General features: G+C 47.2%; 1 long non-coding RNA gene across 2 annotated transcripts in view; it reads left to right on the top strand.

Moving 5' to 3' along the window:
- The first annotated feature begins 52 nt into the window (after positions 1–52).
- Positions 53–18,902, top strand: part of LOC138576339 (uncharacterized) — an 87,682-nt gene continuing 68,832 nt past the window's right edge. The window contains exon 1 of one of the 2 annotated variants that reach the window (XR_011303963.1): positions 53–206. This is a non-coding gene — a long non-coding RNA (uncharacterized lncRNA). Of the gene's footprint in view, positions 292–18,902 lie in introns of both variants that reach the window. The other variant, XR_011303964.1, reaches the window with a different exon arrangement.

The following is an 18,902-nucleotide window of genomic DNA, read 5'->3' as shown; positions in this document are numbered from 1 at the left end:
GTTTCAAGTAATGTACGTCGTGATCGCTTTTTGATTCCAAGTTCCACTTTTGAAGTCGTTTCACTTCCATGCGGCATGCACACAAAGGTGCCTTAGCTTTATAACGGGAGTCCCATACGTTTTGGGGAAAAACAATATTAATAACTGGACTCCCCAACCGAGAGATGTATTCCCAACTCTCTGCGAATGTCCCAGACGGATTTGTGGTAACGGAGGTTATATTTCGAAACTCGTGAAAGCATTAACGTCTCAACAGTTTTAAACGTTGCCGTATCAAGCGGGGCAGCTACGGTAGGGGGCTAGTGGGGTGGCGGCAGGTGTAAAGGTTGCAACGTATCGTCCTAATTCGAAATGCTTATTTCTAATAACATGTCAAACCCACGTTTAGAGTTGGTGATTGGGCCATAATGACGCAGAGCGATATGCTCCTGGCAGAGTTAAGGATTTGGGGGATGAGTAGGGTTGCCACCTAACCTTCGTTTGAAGCACATACGGGAGTTCTTCTTCTTAATTATCGGAGGCGTGGGCGGACCCACGCAGGCGCTTCCCCATCCTATAGGATGATGTGCACCGTATCCACTAATTATTATTTAGCTCCATTTAAGCTCACAACTCCTCCCACCTCCCCGTCTGCCTCACAAAATCCAACATCACACTACTCCTCCTCCTGCCTCTCTCCCCATCACCTCCCAGTAAAGTCCTCCCACTCAGCTCAGCCACACCCAATGCAGTCAACCGAACCCTCATCAATTCTCTCTCTGCAACATGTCTCTCACACCTAATCAAAAAATGTCCCACCGTTTCAGGCACCCCACACACCGCACAGTCCCTTGATTCAAGCTTCCCTATTCGAAAATAGACAGTCATTCAGCCCCACATGACCTATCTTCAACCGATTCAGCATCACCTCCTCCCCCCTCCTCCATTCTGAACTCCCTGCATCCACCTTCACCGACACTTTCCCACGAACACCGAACATCCACCTGCCCTTCACCCCACTCACCCACCTCTCCTGCCACTCATCCAGGACCCGTCTCACCATCACAGCCTTCACCTCATCCACACTCAAAGGCAACCTCACATCAACCGCTCCCCTCCTCATACCCTCACCCGCCGCCAGATCCACCAACTCATTTCCCAAAATGCCACTGTGACTGGGAACCCACGCCAACTCCAAATCCATACCCCCGCGCACACACCGATCAATCTTCATCCTAATGTCCAAAATCACATCCTTCCTATCACCATCCCCTGCCACAATCGCCTGTAACCCACTCAATGAATCCGAGAACACCACCACTTTCTCATACCCCAACTCACACACCCTATCAATCACCAATGCAATCGCCACCAACTCAGCCGTACAAATAGAAACATCATTCGTCAGTCGTCCTATTTTATACTCCCCAATGTTTTCTAGATAATACGCCATTCCCACTCTCCCAGACACAGGATCCTTTGAACCATCCGTAAACACCTTGTATCCTTCCTTTCCTGCCACATAATCCTGACCCAAAGCTTTGATCTCACCCCGCATACCTCTCTTCTTCGACACCACATTCGCCAACTCCAAACACACCTTTGGAGATCTCATCATCCACCTCGGCCTTCTCTCCAAATCCGTATCTGTCACAATCATCAAATCACCCACACCCCACTGCACTCCCTTCTCCCACATGTGAAACCCAAAACATACGGGAGTTGATGCCATGCCCAGGGGCAGTGTTGCCAACTCCTCAGTAAAAAAAGTAGCTATTGGCTGCCCAAAAAGTAGCTAGAAGTAGCTAAATGACGTCATCACCTAATTTGCATAATTGGGCAGGTGCATGATGGGTGATTGAAAATCAGAGCGGTAAAACATCTGTTAATTTCACTTTAAAAAATCACCCTTCTACGAATGCACTAATATGTCTGAAAACATGTAGAATGTACTAGGTGTGACTCCAGGTGGCATAAGGTTGCCTGTCCTGCTGCATAGAGCCCCAGAGAATTCATTACTTTTCCGGATCGAGCCATATACTGAATTATGTATTGATATTTTATCATAGTACAGTTTACTTCTGGAATAAAAAGTTTGACATTTATTTATGTTTTGCTATTTTCATTTTTGCAACACAGTTGTTCAAACATGTTTGACTGCAGCCTTATGGGTTTATTCTGCCAAAATGCGCCAATGGAGCTTTCTAAAATACACAACTGACCGCACACGATGGAAAGATGTTCAAATCTGTTAAATATTCTTAATGCAAGTGAATATTGAATTCATATTCTAAATTCACAGGGGAAAAACCGCAGAGCCGAAAGGCAACGTTTGCCAGTGTCCTACATCAGCAGCCTGATCAGTGCAGCACTCCACGAAATGGAGGCTGAGCCTGACAGGCTGCAGGATGGGGTCACGCTTTGCTGTTGCATACACTGGTGACCCCACAGCTGTCAAGTCAAGAGTTACGTCCGCATTAGGTCAGTTGCTAGTGAGAAATCTAGCTACTTTTTTTTCATTGGTTTGGAAACCAAAAGAAAAAAGTGGAATTCCCAAACCAATGGAAGAAAGTAGCTAGATTTCTCGCTAGCCGCTTTTTTAGCAGAAAGTCGCTAGGGGGGCGCATTTTCTCGCTAGATATAGCGAGAAAGTCGCCAATTTGGCAACACTGCCCAGGGGAGCCGACTTATGAATTTCCGGGGGAGGGGTCCCAAATACAGGAAGTGACATCACTGGCAGTTATATGACCACAAATTTGCATGTAGTCGCCAACTTGGTGCAACGGCGCGCGGGGGAGGAGGGGTGTTGGGTGCAGCGCAGAACAGTGGAAACATTGGCTAGCATGCACTGCATATACTAAAGTCAAGAAAGAAGGAGATTTAAGCCTTCGAGTTGCATTCCAGTAAGACATCACTGCCCCTCCTCCACCGCTCTATAATCGTCCAGCAACACAACTAGGATGGGAGAATGAAGTGCTTGCTAAACAGAAGGTACAGCTGCCAGGTGGAGTACCACCACCAAAAAAAAGTTCCCAATTCAAGGGAAACGAGAAGTAAAGACGTTTCCCGATTAAAAACTACCAAGCAAGATGTGTGTGGTGCCATAGTTCAGAAAACATCAACAATTCAAACTTACAATAGTGCTGCTGTAGATTGGCCAGCCACAAGTGACATTTGCTAAGATGTTACCTCTGGGTAACCAGATAGGGATGTAGCACCCAGGTGATGTTTGGGATTGATGGAAGCACTCGAGTCTAAATGTTGTAGCCATGGTTGTCTCCACGTTTTAAAAACTCCCACTTTCCTGGTTTTCAACATTCATTTGAAACACCCCTTAATAAAAAATGAAGGAGTCAGTAAAAAAAAAGTACACCCCACTTATGCTTAATAACGTCTTATCTTCCAAGAAACGAGCATACACCTCATTTGTCAGGGACTGCTATTAGAGGCCCTGGTACTCGCACCATTTTGCACCTGCTACAATCAATGGCCAGTTAATACCAATATGGCTGTGCCTGGCAAGTGCCTTTCCGCTGCCTGCACAAAAGCCCAAACGGTTGGCATTGCAATGCTTGTTTGAGGTTACTGTAGACGGATGCAGAGAGAATTAAAGTGTGCAAAATAAAAAACGGCATTCACCGAAATATATTCCAAATTGCTCAAATGACAGCCCGCTGTCGGGGTGATCTCCCGGGGGCCGGCAGAGGCGTCTGCGGACCTCTGGGCTGAGGAGGCCCCAACTCCTCCCGCTTCCCAAAAGGAGTATGAGACACACACAAGGAGCAAGGCAACTACTGCTGTTTATCAGAGTAACGGCAGGGATCCGCTCAGTCCGTATGCATCCAGAGTGGCTCTAGTCATCAGCGGGGCTCGCAGGCCCTTTTAACAGCAGTATGACGCGCTACTTGCGTCACCTGGGAAAATCATCACAAAACCTATCACCACTTCGGGTTGGTTCCCCGAGTGGTAGAGTTAGTATAGATCCCCTATGGGAAGAAATGCTAGTGGATGAGGACGGGTCAGTTGGTACACTTCGGTTGTCCCTAACAGTTGTTACATTGGAATTGTTACAAGGGGACCTTTGGTGATTGGCTAAGAGTAATAGCGTCAGTGATGAGCCCCCCTGTATTCTGATTGGTTCTCCCGCGAGCCCCCAAGCCTGGGACCATCGTCGTTCCCAGCTTGCGGTGTACCTGACATTAGCAACAATGTGCAACTATGTGTTTTTGCTGACAATGGACAGGTCTGCTTACGGGCTGGTGAGCAGGTCTTTCCCATCGCTGTAGGTGTCCAACTTGCCGTTTCGTTGTTGCAGATTGTGTACCAGACGTGGGACCCTGGCGGTTCTCTGTCTCGTAGGCTTGGCACCTTGTCAGTTTGGCTTAGTCACGTGTGGGGAGACCGTAGCTGGAGTAGAATTATGAGCATTAGATTTTGTATTTTGTCTCTGACGGCTTGGCACCTGTACATATAACCTTGGTGCTGGGCGCGCGGCATGCAGGTTGCAACATCGTGGCCTTGGCTGCGGGCTCTCGTTGGGGTTTGTTCTGCATGGTCAGCACTTGTATTTCGTTCTGTTTTCGTTTGCAAGGCTTCTGCCTGGGGACTCTTGCTTGTGGCCTTCTTGGGCCTAGTCCGTGGGTGGCGGTACATAATCCATACCGTGGGGGTTGCATGGTGACAGAGTGTCATACACAGCATTAGATATACATGATGGCATCTTCATAGTGATAGGTAGAAAAAGCATCGGCAAGCATATACAAGAGCTCTTCAGGCGTCTTGTGTTTCTGCGGTGCTGTAGAAGGCCTATGTGAAAAATAACAATGATGCATGTCCGTGGGTATGTCAGTCCGCTACGTCATAGCACTGAGTATATTCTTCGTGTTGGTTGGTGTGTGACTGACCAGTGTGCATGGTGGCACGTGTGTTCCTGTCTGTTGGCTATGTCATCATGGCATCTCTAACGATGTGAATACTTTTGGCTGTTGTTCTAGTCGAGCTGATCCATGTTGCAGCGGTCGGCTTGACCCGGGTGTACTAGTGGGCATAGTCTTCGTATATGCATGTTTTTGAAGCAGGGTATTTTGTCATCTGGTAAATAAGCGAACTCCTCTCGTGGGGGGTTCCTGGGCCGTGATCCCCTAGGCCATGGTCTGGATGTGATCGGGGGGAGGGTGTTATCCCATTCTCCCACTTCACCGTCCTATCAAGAACACAACTCTGTGTAGGGACACGAAACGAAGTGATCCATAGCCATAGCCATGTGGCCCTTCCCAGATGTTGCCCAATGTGATCAAAACACAGGACTGCAATTACTGGAATTAACAGTGACAGCTTTAAAATTAGCTTTAGCAAAGCCAACAGGTTTAGCTCCTTTGCCAGCAAAGGCTGCCCAACCAAGGGTCCTGGAAAGTGCCATCATGGCGGAAGGACAGCCACTGGAGAGGAGGGCATCAGCCACATACTCCGATATCCCCCTCCTTGTTCCGGCTTTGCATCGCAGAAATGGTCATCAACTGCCAGGACCATCCTCCATTCCCAGCTACTAATCAGGTGCTTGCACAATTGTCAAGTAAACTACCTAGATGTTTGCAATATTGCCAAGAAGGAACGGCAACTGACCAGGAACCTGGGCCATAGACAATGGTTGCCAAAAAATACCCAGGAACTTGCCCCATTGCCATCAACTGCCATGGCTTTCACCCTAATCAAGGATTACCATCAGCTGGCCAGGTATTTACTCCATTGCTAAGGATTGTGATCAACTGCCCAGGTATTTACCTCTCTGCCATCAAATACCTAGCTACATGCTCCATCAATAAGGACTGAAAAACTGCCCAGGTACTTGTGCCACTACCATGGATTGCCATCAAAAGCCCAGGTAACAACGCATTGCCATCAAATACCCAGGAAAGTATCCGCTTTGTTGCAAATGTGCCTTTAACTGCCCAGATACCTGTCCAGTTAAAGCCATTAGTTGAATGGTGCATGCCTGACACCTACCTGGTTCTAGTGGTCTTAGTTTCCTTTATAAAATACACAAATCACATAGTATGTCAACCAGACAATGTATCATTGTGTACAGCTTAAAGGGGGCCACCTGACCCAAAGCAGCACACTAGGACATGTATTTTGGAACAATCAACGTTGTAAACACACCTCTAGTTTAGATTGTAAGGAGTGCTTGTGCTGCAATTACAAGCACCCAGTTAATAAAGTCCAGACTTAAAACACTTGATCAGCATTCAGTGAGTAAAATAACCTTGTAAAAATAAAATGCAGCTGTGCATGAAATTAAAGAGAATTTTGGGATTATCAGGCACTGGCAAGCGGGCTCTGCTGTTGCTGTGGGAGAAGTGAGAATTGCGATGGCGACAAATTTAAGATTAAGAGCTGCTGTTTATCACAAGATGGCAGTCCAGCACAGATCTTAACCACTGAATTCCCACTGAACAGCTATAAACCCTTCTATGTCAGCAAGAGGCTGATGTAGAGGAACCAGTGTTAGAAAGCAACGAGGTGATTATACTGTACCATATCCCGTGGGAGGTGATGCCCCCCCAAGACTCAGTGAAGGCCCCTCGTGTCAAAAGGTTGAAAAGTCCTGCCATCTCAATCCCCACAGTCCTAACTTCTCCCCCGCTTAGAGTGGAAGCAGTCTGCGGCACACAGCTTGTAATGCAAATCGCACATTGTAAGCATCAGGACAAAAAACAGAGAACTGAATAAATTGCTGAGGTAAATGAGTTCTGACTGGCAACACTGGTAATACCGAATAGAGCCACATTATCGCACCGCCCAACTATGAGTTTGAGGGCAAAGGTGGAGGAAAATCCTCCAGCAAGAAGCTGGAGGTATTTCCTCCACCATACCGCCCAAAATAGAACAATTTGGGGTATTACCACCAGCAAAATTACTACCAGCAGTAATACCGCTGAAATCCACCATGGAGTCCTATGGGCTCCAATTAATGGGGACTAACACTGCCTACCACCACTTGTAATCCGGCAGTAATACCGCCAGCCCAAGTGGCAGTAATGGTAGTACAGTTTGGTGGTATCTCGGCAGATTTACAGGCCACACAGAGACATCACCCCTCTCCATGTTGTCTTTTATTGTAAAGTGGATTACCAGGTTTCAGACCTGTAAGATACCCCTGTCTCCTCAGGTGACTCAGACCCCCACCATTCCATCCTACATAAACTTGATGCCCCCAGGCTGTTGATCTTCTAGTCTACTTTTATTCTACCCCATGTAGATCCAGGAACGTCATACTCCTGTTACTTTCATGGATTATTTTACTTCCTGTTCCTTAAAGCCAGGGGTCTTAAACATAGAGACTTTATGCCGGCCCTTTACCCACAAACACTGGTTGTTAATATTATACCTTGGAGCTGCACGTGTTAATATCACTAGTGCAAGAAACAGACCTTCAGGACGGGCGGTAAAAAGACTTCTGTGGGTCGTATGCAGCCTATGAGTTCACAGGGTTTGGTTGACCAGGGAATAGGACACGAGGCATGGCGTTGGGACAGGTTGACAGGTTAGCTGCTGGCAACCTTTCAGGTGGCAACCGTAAACCCATGAAGAGGGAGCAAGATGTGCTGTGCTTCTTTGCCCCCCTGATTCTCTGATTTGTCAGAGCTACATTTTCAAAGCCTCTCTCTGAATGGAGCATGAGTGCATTCATCTCTCAGTTGACTCACACAGTTATTGTTCTGTCTGCGTCTTTCATTTGTTATAAAACAGCACCCAAGGTTGGTGGCTCTCAGGGGGTAGGGAGCTTGGGACGCTCCAAGGACAACGAACTGGCAGCCAAGGCGTTTTAGCAATGCGCTACTTTTGTAAATAAAATGCACCCCTAAAAAATCTTTTTTATTTGACTGCACCTGTAAATCATCAAGAATCGATGACTGGGAGAAAGGCTGCAGGAGAGCGATTCCCCTTATTTGTATGGTACAGTAGGACAGATAGGAGAAAGAGGTTGGTTGGCTCTCGACTTACCTCTACCTGTTCAGTAGCACACATGGGAGTGGGTAGTTGAACTGGCTTTGGGGTCCCCGTTTCTCTGTGATAGCATACTCTTGAGGGCATACTGTTTTAATGAACATTTAAGTGCAACTGCATGTGTATACCAAGTGCTTAATTTCTAAAACAGTAAGTGCTTGTGCCCAAAATGTTCTAGCACTTCTGTGACACTTGGGCAGTTCCACACCACTGCTGCCACAACCAGGCCCGGCCTTAGGGGGGGAAGAGCCATGCGACTGCCCGGGGCGCCACGCCCCCCAGGGCGCCACTAGCCCCTGCCATGCCAGCTCGGGTAAGTCTTTCAAGGGCTCCCCCGAGCTGGCGTAGAGGGAGAAGGCACGGCAGGCGGGCGTATTCAATGACAATCGGGGCACCCGATTGTCACCAAATGCGCCCCTCCGCCGCAGCGCCTTCAACAACAAAAGGCGCCATTAGCCCCCCACTACGCCAGCTCGGGCAGTCCTTCAAGGGCTCCCCCGAACTGGCATAGTGGCAGAAGGCGTTTCAGGCACCTCATTATTATTAAATGACCCTGCGGCGGCAGAGCTCATCTAATAACAACATGGTGCTGATGTGCCCTATTCAAATAATTACCTCCTCGCCAGAGCAAGGAGGTTTAAAAAAAGAAAGAGAAAAAATGTGGCACTACTTGACCCGCCCCCTTTTGACCAGGGGCGCGCAGGGGAAGAGGGGGTGCCAGTTCGCCCAGGGCGCTGGGACCCCAAAGGCCGGCCCTGGCCACAACCCATAGTGTGACAGAGGCCCGTCCTTTGTGGGGCCTCAGGCTCCATTAGGAGCCTATTGATGAAGAAAATAAAAAGCACACACCTTCTTTTGTCTTCATAAATATGCTGTTAATGGAGCCTGAGGCCTCACAAAGGCCCGGCCCCTGTTGCACTAAGCATGTGTGGCAGGGGCCGTTGATCGGGCTGCTGCTTGTTGATGAAGCAACAGCCCGATCCTTTGGTAATTTATCCTCTTTTTTTTTTTCTTTCAAACTGTGGATGCGCGCCCCCCTGGGCATGAGGCTGCGGCCCACCAGGTGGGCGCGCCCCACAGTTTGAATACCGCTGCCCTAAGCCCTCCCCTCCAGGACCATACACCAATATGAGTCCTAGAGGGGAGGGCTTAATCGGACATTTTCGCGATTATACCCGGCCGGAGAGAAGTGATGCGGTATCCATGGAAAGGGCCATCGATGCTGCATCACTTCTCTCTGGCCCGGGGGGGGGGGGGGCTCAGCCCCGACTTGATTTTACCAACTTGATTTTACCAAGGGGGGGGCTCGGGCCCCAGAGCCCCCCATGCTCGGCGCCCCTGGCCATGCCCACATTTTTAGAAGCCCTGCCTTCTTGGCACACCTCTTTTATAGATTCAAAAACTAGTACAATAGCAAGGGGAGAGAAAAAAGTCATACTTGGAGTTATCTTTTTAACTGACCTATACTCGTTTTTGAAAAAGCAATCTGTTTTATGAAAATAAAATATAATAATGTAAGGCTGAAATTACTTTTCACAAAATGATATACAATACATGTTTTGGCCTTGGAACAATGAAAGGCCGAGCTGGTTCTGACAAAACTGGGCCTGATGACCGTCAAGCCAGACCTGCCTACAGTTGAAAATGAAAACTTCTTGACGTTTATGCTATTTACAGCGTGTGCCTAACTACTCCAAGTTATAACAAATTCTGCCGTTGCCTCAACTCTGGGTAAAGAAAGGGAATGTATAATATTAACACACACATGCACACACTCATGCCAACCTTTGAACTATCTAGAAAAAAATATAGAAATTGTAACTTGGCATCATTTAAAAATCATTTTATCTGGGTATAAACCCAGACTAACAGACCGACCCAATCAGTCTACTCACACCTCCTCGCCATCCCTAGATTCAAATTGCAAAAAGCCGGAGGCTGCAGCTTCCCGGTGATCGCGGCCAAACAGTGGAACTCCATGCCACTAGCTCTGAGTGGACGTACCTCTTTGGATGTTCCGCAAAGGTCTTAAAACCTGTCCTTTGCCCAAGAAGGCTAAAGCGCCGCCATCCTGCACATGATCAACCCTGCAACCATAGTATACACTGTACTATATGTAAGCAATGCAACTGTTTAGGGTAAACTTTATATGTAAACAATGTATCCGGTCCATGACAACCCGTAAGTAACCTAAATGATATGTACGCTTTTGTGGTACGACTGTAACCTATTACCACAGCAAAACAAACTTGTAACCATTTGCTTGTTAAGCACTCAGATGGCCCAGGCCTTGGTGCACTATACAAATGACAAAATAATTATATATGTTAATGATAAAGGTTAATTGTACCCGCACTATCATCACCGGAGTGGTCCCCTGGCGCTCTGGTGGATCTGAAAAAGGATGGTGTGAAACAGGAAGGCTGTGGGAGCGGTTAGTAGGGTGCAGTTGGAATAGGAAAGTGAGATATGATGATCTGTTGGCAGTTTCAGTTCGCTTTGCAACGTTCGCTAAGCTTAGGAGTGATTTTCGAGTCTCAGAGATTCCCATGTGCTGTTGTGCATGGTTATGTGTTGTTCGTATGCTGTAGCAGGGTGGTGAAGTATGTGCGGTTTGCGGTTCAGAGATGTGGTCGTCTGAGTTTCTGTAGAAGAGTTTATGGAAAAATGTAGTTTTAGTATTGGGTTAGCAGGTTTTTTGTTAAATAGTAGATCTTCCTTGATTTGATGCATTAAAAGGCCTTATGTAGTTCACATTAGACGTGCCTTTGATTTGCCCAGGATCACACACTTTAGTTAAATGATGAAGCTTGGATTTGAGACCAGTCCACGACTTGGGAACTTCACCTTATATTGTACGTGCGAGATAGTTCAATGTGATGAATGATTTCGACGACACTGTGCAATGCACAGGTTCGATACCCAGTTGGGAATACAAGCTTTATTCTCCCGCCCCCACTGAGCCGACTCGGCTGTGCGCACCAGAAATCCATAGGTCTCCCGCTCTCCTCGGAGAATGTTTCGAAAGCCCGGAGCCACCGGGCCAATCCTGGAAGTTAGGTAGATCTGCATCAAGATGTGCAGATTTTATGTAGATGTGCATTAAACCATTTGTCTAGCTTGCCAGATCGATAGACACTGGTCATTTAATTTCTAAAAAAATGTTATTAATTTTAACAGCAGATATCAACCATTCATAGAAGCCTAATTTTAAGCTTTGAAAGCCAGCAAATCCTTGGAATAGCTCAGTGGGTTAAGAACCTGCAGCAGAGATCTCGCTGCAGGTTTCACATGAATCACTGCAGCGGTCACCAAGCCAACATTTCAAAAGGAATTCATAGAAGAAAAGGATAGAGTTATTCTTCATCCCTTCTATAAAGCTCACGTCATTAATAGAATGGTCAGTTGCAATTTTTAAGAAATATTGCCCAGCAAAATTTATTTTATAGCAGCAAGATAGTTTAAAAGCTGGTTTAGTCACATCTAACAATAAGCTGACTCTTTCCAATCTCCACCAACCTTTCAGGGACATGGGCCAGTCATAAAATCTTACCAACTAATATTTTCCACCCGAATCATATTAATTGTATCAGTTGATATAAGAGAGTTTTCCCTGTTCCCCCAGTAATATACATAAACTAGCATGTTATTAGATTTCCCCATTTTATCTTTGTTGTTACACTTGTTAAGTTAAGCATATCTACAGCAATATTCTAGATAACTTGCTCCCTTACAAGTAGCAGGCTTGCCGATTGATGTGGGCCTTGAGGCCATGAATGGTGCAACTCTCACATGAAAATGATTAGCTAGAAAGATCTACAGAGAGGGCACCATTGTCCAAAAAAGCTTCAAGCATTGAGAAGTGGTCCCATAACATGCCTTACTCCTCCCGTCCAGCCCTGATGTTCATTCAGCAGCAGTTTGCATTCTGGGACTTATAGTTTAGCTTTCCCTAAATGTGTGTACCGCAAATCAAATACAAACAAGCAGCGGATAAAAAGCAAACACTGACAGCTAGTCAGCTTCTTTCCCCCCACTGCCTTCTTACTCTATCTGGTGATTGTGAAGCAGAAATATGCATTCCCTCACGCCATGTCAGTCAGGTGTGAGTGGTGCATCTGGTATTCGTAGCCTGGTCCTGGGTCAATAGGCTGAGCCGCTTTGATCACAACACAGAATGTTCCTCAACTCTGTGCCCAAGGGTTCAAGCCAAAAAAGGAGCAATGCGGCAGGCAATCCAGGACCTGCAGCTGAAGAAGGCTATCAGACAGGTACCAGCACAGGAAAAGGAGAAATGAGGGTACTCACTGGTATTCTTTGTTCCCAAGCCATCAGGAAAAGTCAGACTTAACATTGATCTAAAGAAGCTGAATCACAATGTGGTGTCTTAACACTTTGAAATTGGGTTTCTCTAGCACATCATTCCCTTAGCGAAGAACTTTTTGAGCCTTCAGGATGCCTACCTCTATATACCAATTTCTGGTGTGATAGGCACAGAGCATTTTCAGTTCAGAGCTATCCCTTTCAGGATGAAGTCAACACTGTGACTGTTTACCAAGGTCATGGGACTAATCGTTGGCTTGCTTCATCTCCAGCCGATCCAGGTGTTTCCATATCTGGACGATTGGATCATCAGGTCCCTCCTTGGATCTCCTGATATGGCATTCAGAGATAACCTGCACAATGCTAGAGGACATGATGTCCCTCATCAACAGAGTGAAGTCCCAACTCCATCTCAGGAATCACAATTCATAGAGGCAAAGTTGTGGACTGTGGAAGGGAAGGTGATGCTCACAATCGACAGAGCATATAAACCACAGGAAACACTGGGGAAACTGTTATCTCAGTCTCAGAATGCAGCAAGGGACTTCCTACAATTATAAGGACACATGGCCACCCTTCCTTGTTTCCTGGGCCCATCTACAAATGAGACTCCTCTTGATGCATCTTCACAGGTTCTGAAAAGACAAATCTGTGGACTTTGACACCTGGATTCCGATTGTACCATCTCTTTGGCAAAGCCTACAATGGTCGCTGCAGTTGCCCAACCTCCTGAAGGGATTTCCACTAACTCAATATCTGCAGACCATTTTTAGCACAGATGCAAGCAAAAAAATGGGTTGGGGAGCACTGGTGCAGAATCACTCCTACCAGGAAATGGAGACAGAGCAGTATACAGGCCACTTTTCCAATTGGAGGGAGCTAGCTGTGACTTCCAGAGCTCTGAGGCCATGCTTGCCACTGCTCAGAGGTTCTCCTTCAAATGGACAGCACTTCTGCAATGTCCTATGTAAAATGCAGGATAGTCAGCACTCAAGGGGCCTCATTACAACTTTGCTGGTCCGGAAATAATGGTGCCGGTAAGCATACCAGCACCGTTGTTTCCAGACCGGCAAAGTACAAGTCTGCCTGCCGGAGCCGCAGTGTATGGCAGGTCTGACCCTGCCAGGCACAGCGGCCATGGTAGCAGACTTTCACAGAAGCACTGCACCGTCATTAACGGTGCCAGTGCTTTCATGTTCCCCATTTATGGGAATGGGGAATTACATTTTACTGGCATCTCACTTACCGGACCGTCAGTGTTTCCGGCAAGCCAGGCGCCAGTAAAATGTACAAGACCAGCGGCAAATTGCCGGTTTTACCGGCATGGTTACCGCCAGACTTGTAATGAGGCCCAAGGTCCCTGGGCATATTGACACAGGAGCTGGGTAATTGGGCAAAATCAAGCCTATCATTAAATGCAGAGCAAACCACAGAGCTGTACAACTCAGTGGCAGAAAGGCTGACCCGGTTCTTTCCCTCTGCAGAATGGGAGCTGAGGGAAGAGGTGTTTCATAGCAATTTGCAGGGCATATGGGTCTCCAAGCATAGACCTGTTTGTATCCCTGCAGAAGTCTCCTGGTTCTGCTCCAGGTTTCCCACCCCAGGAGCCTAGGGAGTGAGTGGATGCAGTGTTGATAGTCTTGCCAAGGTCTGCTTTATGCCTTTCCTCCACTCCCGTTGATCCCAAAGGTTCGGCTCAAGGTCAGTGATTCTGTAGCAGAAGCCATCCTCGTAGTCCAATTCTGGCCTTGGTTCCCTTTCCTCCTGGATCTAGCGGTAGCTCTGATACTTCCCCTCTCCACACATCTGAATCGCTAGCGCTCTTGAGGGCATGTAGATTTAAAGGGAAAGGCAGCGGCTCAGAGGATTGTCTGCCGCAGTAGCCCATTCCATCCCGAATAATAAAACATCCTCAACCCTAAAGGCATCCAAGAGATACTGGAGGAAGTTTTAAGTTTGGTATAGAGTAAGGGGTATTTTCTCAACTGCAGGTCCTGGGGCAAACATCCCAAAATTCCTCCAGGAGGGATTTAACTTGGGGTTGACAGTTTCTACAGTGAGTTGCCATATGCTGCTTCTGTAGTATGGAGGAGAAAGACTTGGACATCTTGTGAGGTTTGCACTCGCCAAGCTCACCTCTTTTTCAGGCTTGCCCCCCTGGCATCTTCCCTTGGTCTTGAAAGCACTGCACTCAATGTTTTTGATGCACAAGACTGTTCTTGTGACAATCACCTCAGCATTCCTCCCTCATGAATGTCGATGGGTAGGTAGGTTGGTAGGTATGGCGTTTGTAAAGTGTGCTGTTCGCCTCAGAGAAGGAATCAAGTTGCTATCATGTCCAGGACCTCCGCCTTCAAGCTGATGTAAGTTTAAACTCGGAAACAGCAAGGCCTTCAGATGACGTCTGAATCCTAAGTGCTTTGTGTTAGTCCGAAGGTTTGGTGGGAGGTCATTCCTGACCTTAGTGCAAAAACACTGAAAGATTGGCCTCCCCAGCGTTGTTAGTTAAAAGTCCTCAATTTCAGTGAATTGGCAGAAGCCCAACTTAATTGTCTGCCAGGGGTGTACCACACCAGCAGTTAAGAATAAAGGCAGGTCCTTTATAGTGAAAAGCTTTGTGGAGCTTACAGAGAGTCTTAAGTATTATCCTTTTTGCCACCAGGAATCAATGCAAATCTGGAAGGATAGAAGAAATATGCGCCCACCTATTTAAATGGAATAAAGGTTTGGCAGCAACATTGTGAATTAGTTTAAACAGATTTTTCTCAGGCACAATCCAAGATGTATAGTATTGCAATAATCCAGATTACTTGATATGGGCTTGAAAGCCTTCATATGTTGGATCCTTGCTGGAAAAGTAAAATAATTAAGGAACCTTCTTTTTTTAAATTTCAATTAAAAAAAAAAGCTACTCTTAAGTTTGTTTATTTGAGTAATTAATGCCAGTTCCATGTCCACTCACATGACCAAATTACAAACTGATGTTACAGGTACAGGACAGGTAGCCAAAGAAATCGGTCACAAACGAGTGATCTCGAATGATATATGAGCCAAACAGTTGACTGCAATAGATTAACAAATCTAACTGTTTTTGCATAACATGAGTTCATTTTTGTGTGAATTTAGTTGCAGCCAATTTAAAAACATCCAACACCCAACTTGCTCTATACATAATCTAATACGATTGATTGGATCTTGATCGATAACATTCAACCGAAGGATACTCTGAGTGTCGTCTGCATCCACGTCGAATCGCAATTGAAACGGCTTTGAGTAGACTGCTGGTCACATGATCAGGCCCTGCCACTCGGTTGCTCCACCCACCACCTGTTTTCGTACCTTCCAGGCAGCTACTTAAGGACCCAAAAACAAGGCTGCAAGACCCTATGAAACACGTAGTATCTTACTACGTCTGGGTTTACCAAAACAATGCTTGCAGAAGTAAGATACTTCTATACTGGTTGTCTTTTATGCAAGCAAAATGATTAATGTCTTCTTTTTTTAATTATGATTTGTAGTATAAAATGTGAAAAATATTTTGCATCTATACACTACAGTGCAAATTCAATATTAAAAATATATTTTGTTACCATACATAAGTGGAACATTCAAAGGAAAGTATTAGGGTGGACCCCCAGGGAGGCAGAGCTGTGCTAGGAGTCTGCGGACACCAAACTCACGGGAGGCCTAACTCCTTCCTTTATCCCCAAGAACACCAGGGCCACACAAGTAGCAAGGTGTACTGAGGTTTATTACAGCCAACAAACCACAGGGCACACATGCACAGAATAGTGTGCCTTTGGCAGTGCCTTCGTTCCTGCCGCGGTCATTCTGCTTGCACAGCAGCCTGTGAGGCTTGAGATTTGTCTGAGGCGATCGCGGCCGACTAGATTTCCTAGGCTATGGTCTGGCTTATGTTATGTTGTGTTTATTAAATTTATATAGTGCTTTAACCCAAAGCGCTTTACAATAAAACAACAGATACAATGAGGGAGAAGCATATAAACAATCATGATACAAACCAGTGTAACAGTGCTTAGAACAGTTTCCTTAGTTTGGGGAAGCGAGGGAAGGGTGAGGAGGAAGGGAGTGGAGGTAGTCGGGAGAGGGATTTAAATCAGTTGTCTGATTTAGGTACCACAGTGAGAGGAGAGGGGGAAGTGGGAGGTAAGAAGGGGGTGAGGGGACTGGGGAGGAGGGAGGAGAGAGAAGGAAGGAAGTCAAGGGGGGGAGTGGAGAAGGAGGGCTTTCAATGCAGAGCGGAAGGAGGAGTAGGTGGGAATGGAGCGGATGGAGAGAGGTAAGGAGTTCCAGTGTAGGGGGGCCAAGAGTTGAAAGGAGCGGAAACGAGAAGAGGCGCATGGGGAAGGGGGTACTGCAAGTAGGAAACGATCGGCGGAGCAGAGAGAGCGGGAAGGAGTGTAGAATGAAAGGAGAGAGGAGAGGTAGGGGGGGCAAGGTCATGGAAAGATTTGAATGCCAGACAGAGGAATTGAAACCTGAGTTGGGAGAGGAAGGGAAGCCAGCCAAGGAGGGAGAGTGAGGATGAAATAGAGTCGTGAGGACCTAGGAGACATAGAGTACGGATACAGGAGTGGTAGATGGATTTGAGGGGGGTCAGATGAGAGGCAGGGAGACCAAAGAGGAGAGAGGAACAATAGAAGAGGCAGGAGAAGATGAGAGAAGAGATTAAGAGTTTAGAAGCGTGGAAGGATTGGATTTTACGAATGTTGTAAAGGTGATGTCGGCAGGCTCGAGAGGTGAGAGAAATGTGGTGGGAGAAGGAAAGAGAGGAGTCGAAGTGGAGACCGAGATTGCGAGCGTGGGTAGAGTAGAAGGGGGAAAGTTGATTGAGTGAGGAATAGGGGATAGTGTGTTAAGGAAAGAAGAGGACTTCCGTCTTGTTGGTATCAAGGGAGAGAAAGTGAGAAGACATCCAGTTTTTAATGGCCGTAAGGCAGGAAGATAAGGAATGGTGGAGATCAGGAGTGAAGGAGGAGAAGGAGAGGAAGAGTTGGGTGTCATCGGCGTAGAAGTGGTGGGAAAAGCCGAAAGAGGAGATAACAGAGGCGAGAAGGGAGGTATAGAGGGAGAAAAGGAAAGGGCCGAGTACAGAGCCTGGGGGAACACCATAGTCCAAGGGGATGTTGGAGGAGGTGCAGCCGCCCCAGGAGACAGTGTAGGAACGAGAGAGGTAAGAGGAGAGCCAGGAGAGGACACTGCCTTTGAAGCCAAAGGAGGAGAGAGTACTAAAGAGTAAGGGGTGATCGACAGTGTCAAAGGCAGCCGACAGGTCCAGGAGGATGAGGATAGAGGATTGTTTAGTGTAGCGAGCAGTAAGGAGGGAGTTGAGCACATAGGTGAGGGCAGTCTCGGTAGAGTGTTTAGGGCGGAATCCAGATTGAGAAGGAGGAAGGAGAGAGTGAGTAGATACCAATGCTGAGAGTTGAGAGTAGGCTAGGCGCTCGAGAAGTTTAGAGAGGAAGGGGAGAAGTGAGAAGAGGGTTGGCAGAGGGTTTCTTTAGGATGGGAATAATAGTGGCATGTTTGAATGTGGTCGGAAAGGAGGCGGTGGAGAGACAGGTGTTGAAGAACGTAGTCAGGTAGGGAATGAGGAGGGGTAGATTTTAGTAATTAGGGAGGTGGGAAGGCAGTCAGAGGGGGCAGCAGTAGGGTGAGTTTTGGACAGAAGAAGAGAGACACAGGATCGGGTGATGGGAGCGAAGTTGGACATGCAGGCAGCATGAGGGTAGAAGGAAGAGGGAGGAGAGTCGTGGGTGGGGGCTAGGAGAATATTTTGTCGTAGGGATAGAACCTTGGATGAGAAAAAGTTAGCAAAGTCAGAGGGAGAGAGAGGGGAGTTGGTAGAGGGATCAGGAGTAGGAGGGGAGAGGAGGCGAGAGAGGGTTTGGAAAATTCGATGGGGGTGAGAGGCTTGTGAGTGGAGAAGGTTAGAGTAGTAGGAATGTTTGGCTGATTTGAGGCAAGAGTCATAGAGAGAGTGATATGAAAAGTAGGAGGATTGGTTAGACAGAGATGGTGATTTGATCCAGCATCGTTCAAGGCAGCGGAGAAGTCGATGCATGGACAGGATTTGAGGGGAAAGCCAGGGTTGGGAAGGTTTCCGAGAAGGGTGGAAGGGGGTAAGAGGATAGAGTTGGTCGAGGCTGGTGGAGATAGAGGAGGACAGTGAGGAGAGAGCTTCATTGGCCAAGAGAGAGGAGAAGTCGGAGATAGTGGGAAGGGAGGAAGTGCAGGAGTTAAAGAAGAGTGAAGGGTTGAAGTTGCGGAGATCGCGACGAAAGAAGGGGGAAGGGAAGGGAGGGAGGGTGGACAGAGAGGAAGGGGGGAGTAAGGGAGAAGAGGAGTAAGGCGTGGTCAGAGAGGTAGTTGGGAAGAGAGGAGACAGGTGAGGAGGAGTAGGTTGAGGTGAAGAGGAGGAGTAGCAAGGAGAGAGAGGAGGTAGCAAGGGGAGAGAGGAGGTAGGAGTTTAGTATGGAGAGGTGAGGGGAAGAATGAGAGGAGCTAGAGAGAGGAAGGTTGAAATCACCAAGAACAGTGAGAGGGGTGGGGGAGGAGGAGATGAGAGAGAG

Source organism: Ambystoma mexicanum, chromosome 1p (assembly GCF_040938575.1).
Source record: "Ambystoma mexicanum isolate Mex_15411 chromosome 1p, UKY_AmexF1_1, whole genome shotgun sequence".
NCBI classification, from domain to species: Eukaryota; Metazoa; Chordata; class Amphibia; order Caudata; family Ambystomatidae; genus Ambystoma; species Ambystoma mexicanum.
This window is presented reverse-complemented; position numbering and strand designations above follow the sequence as displayed.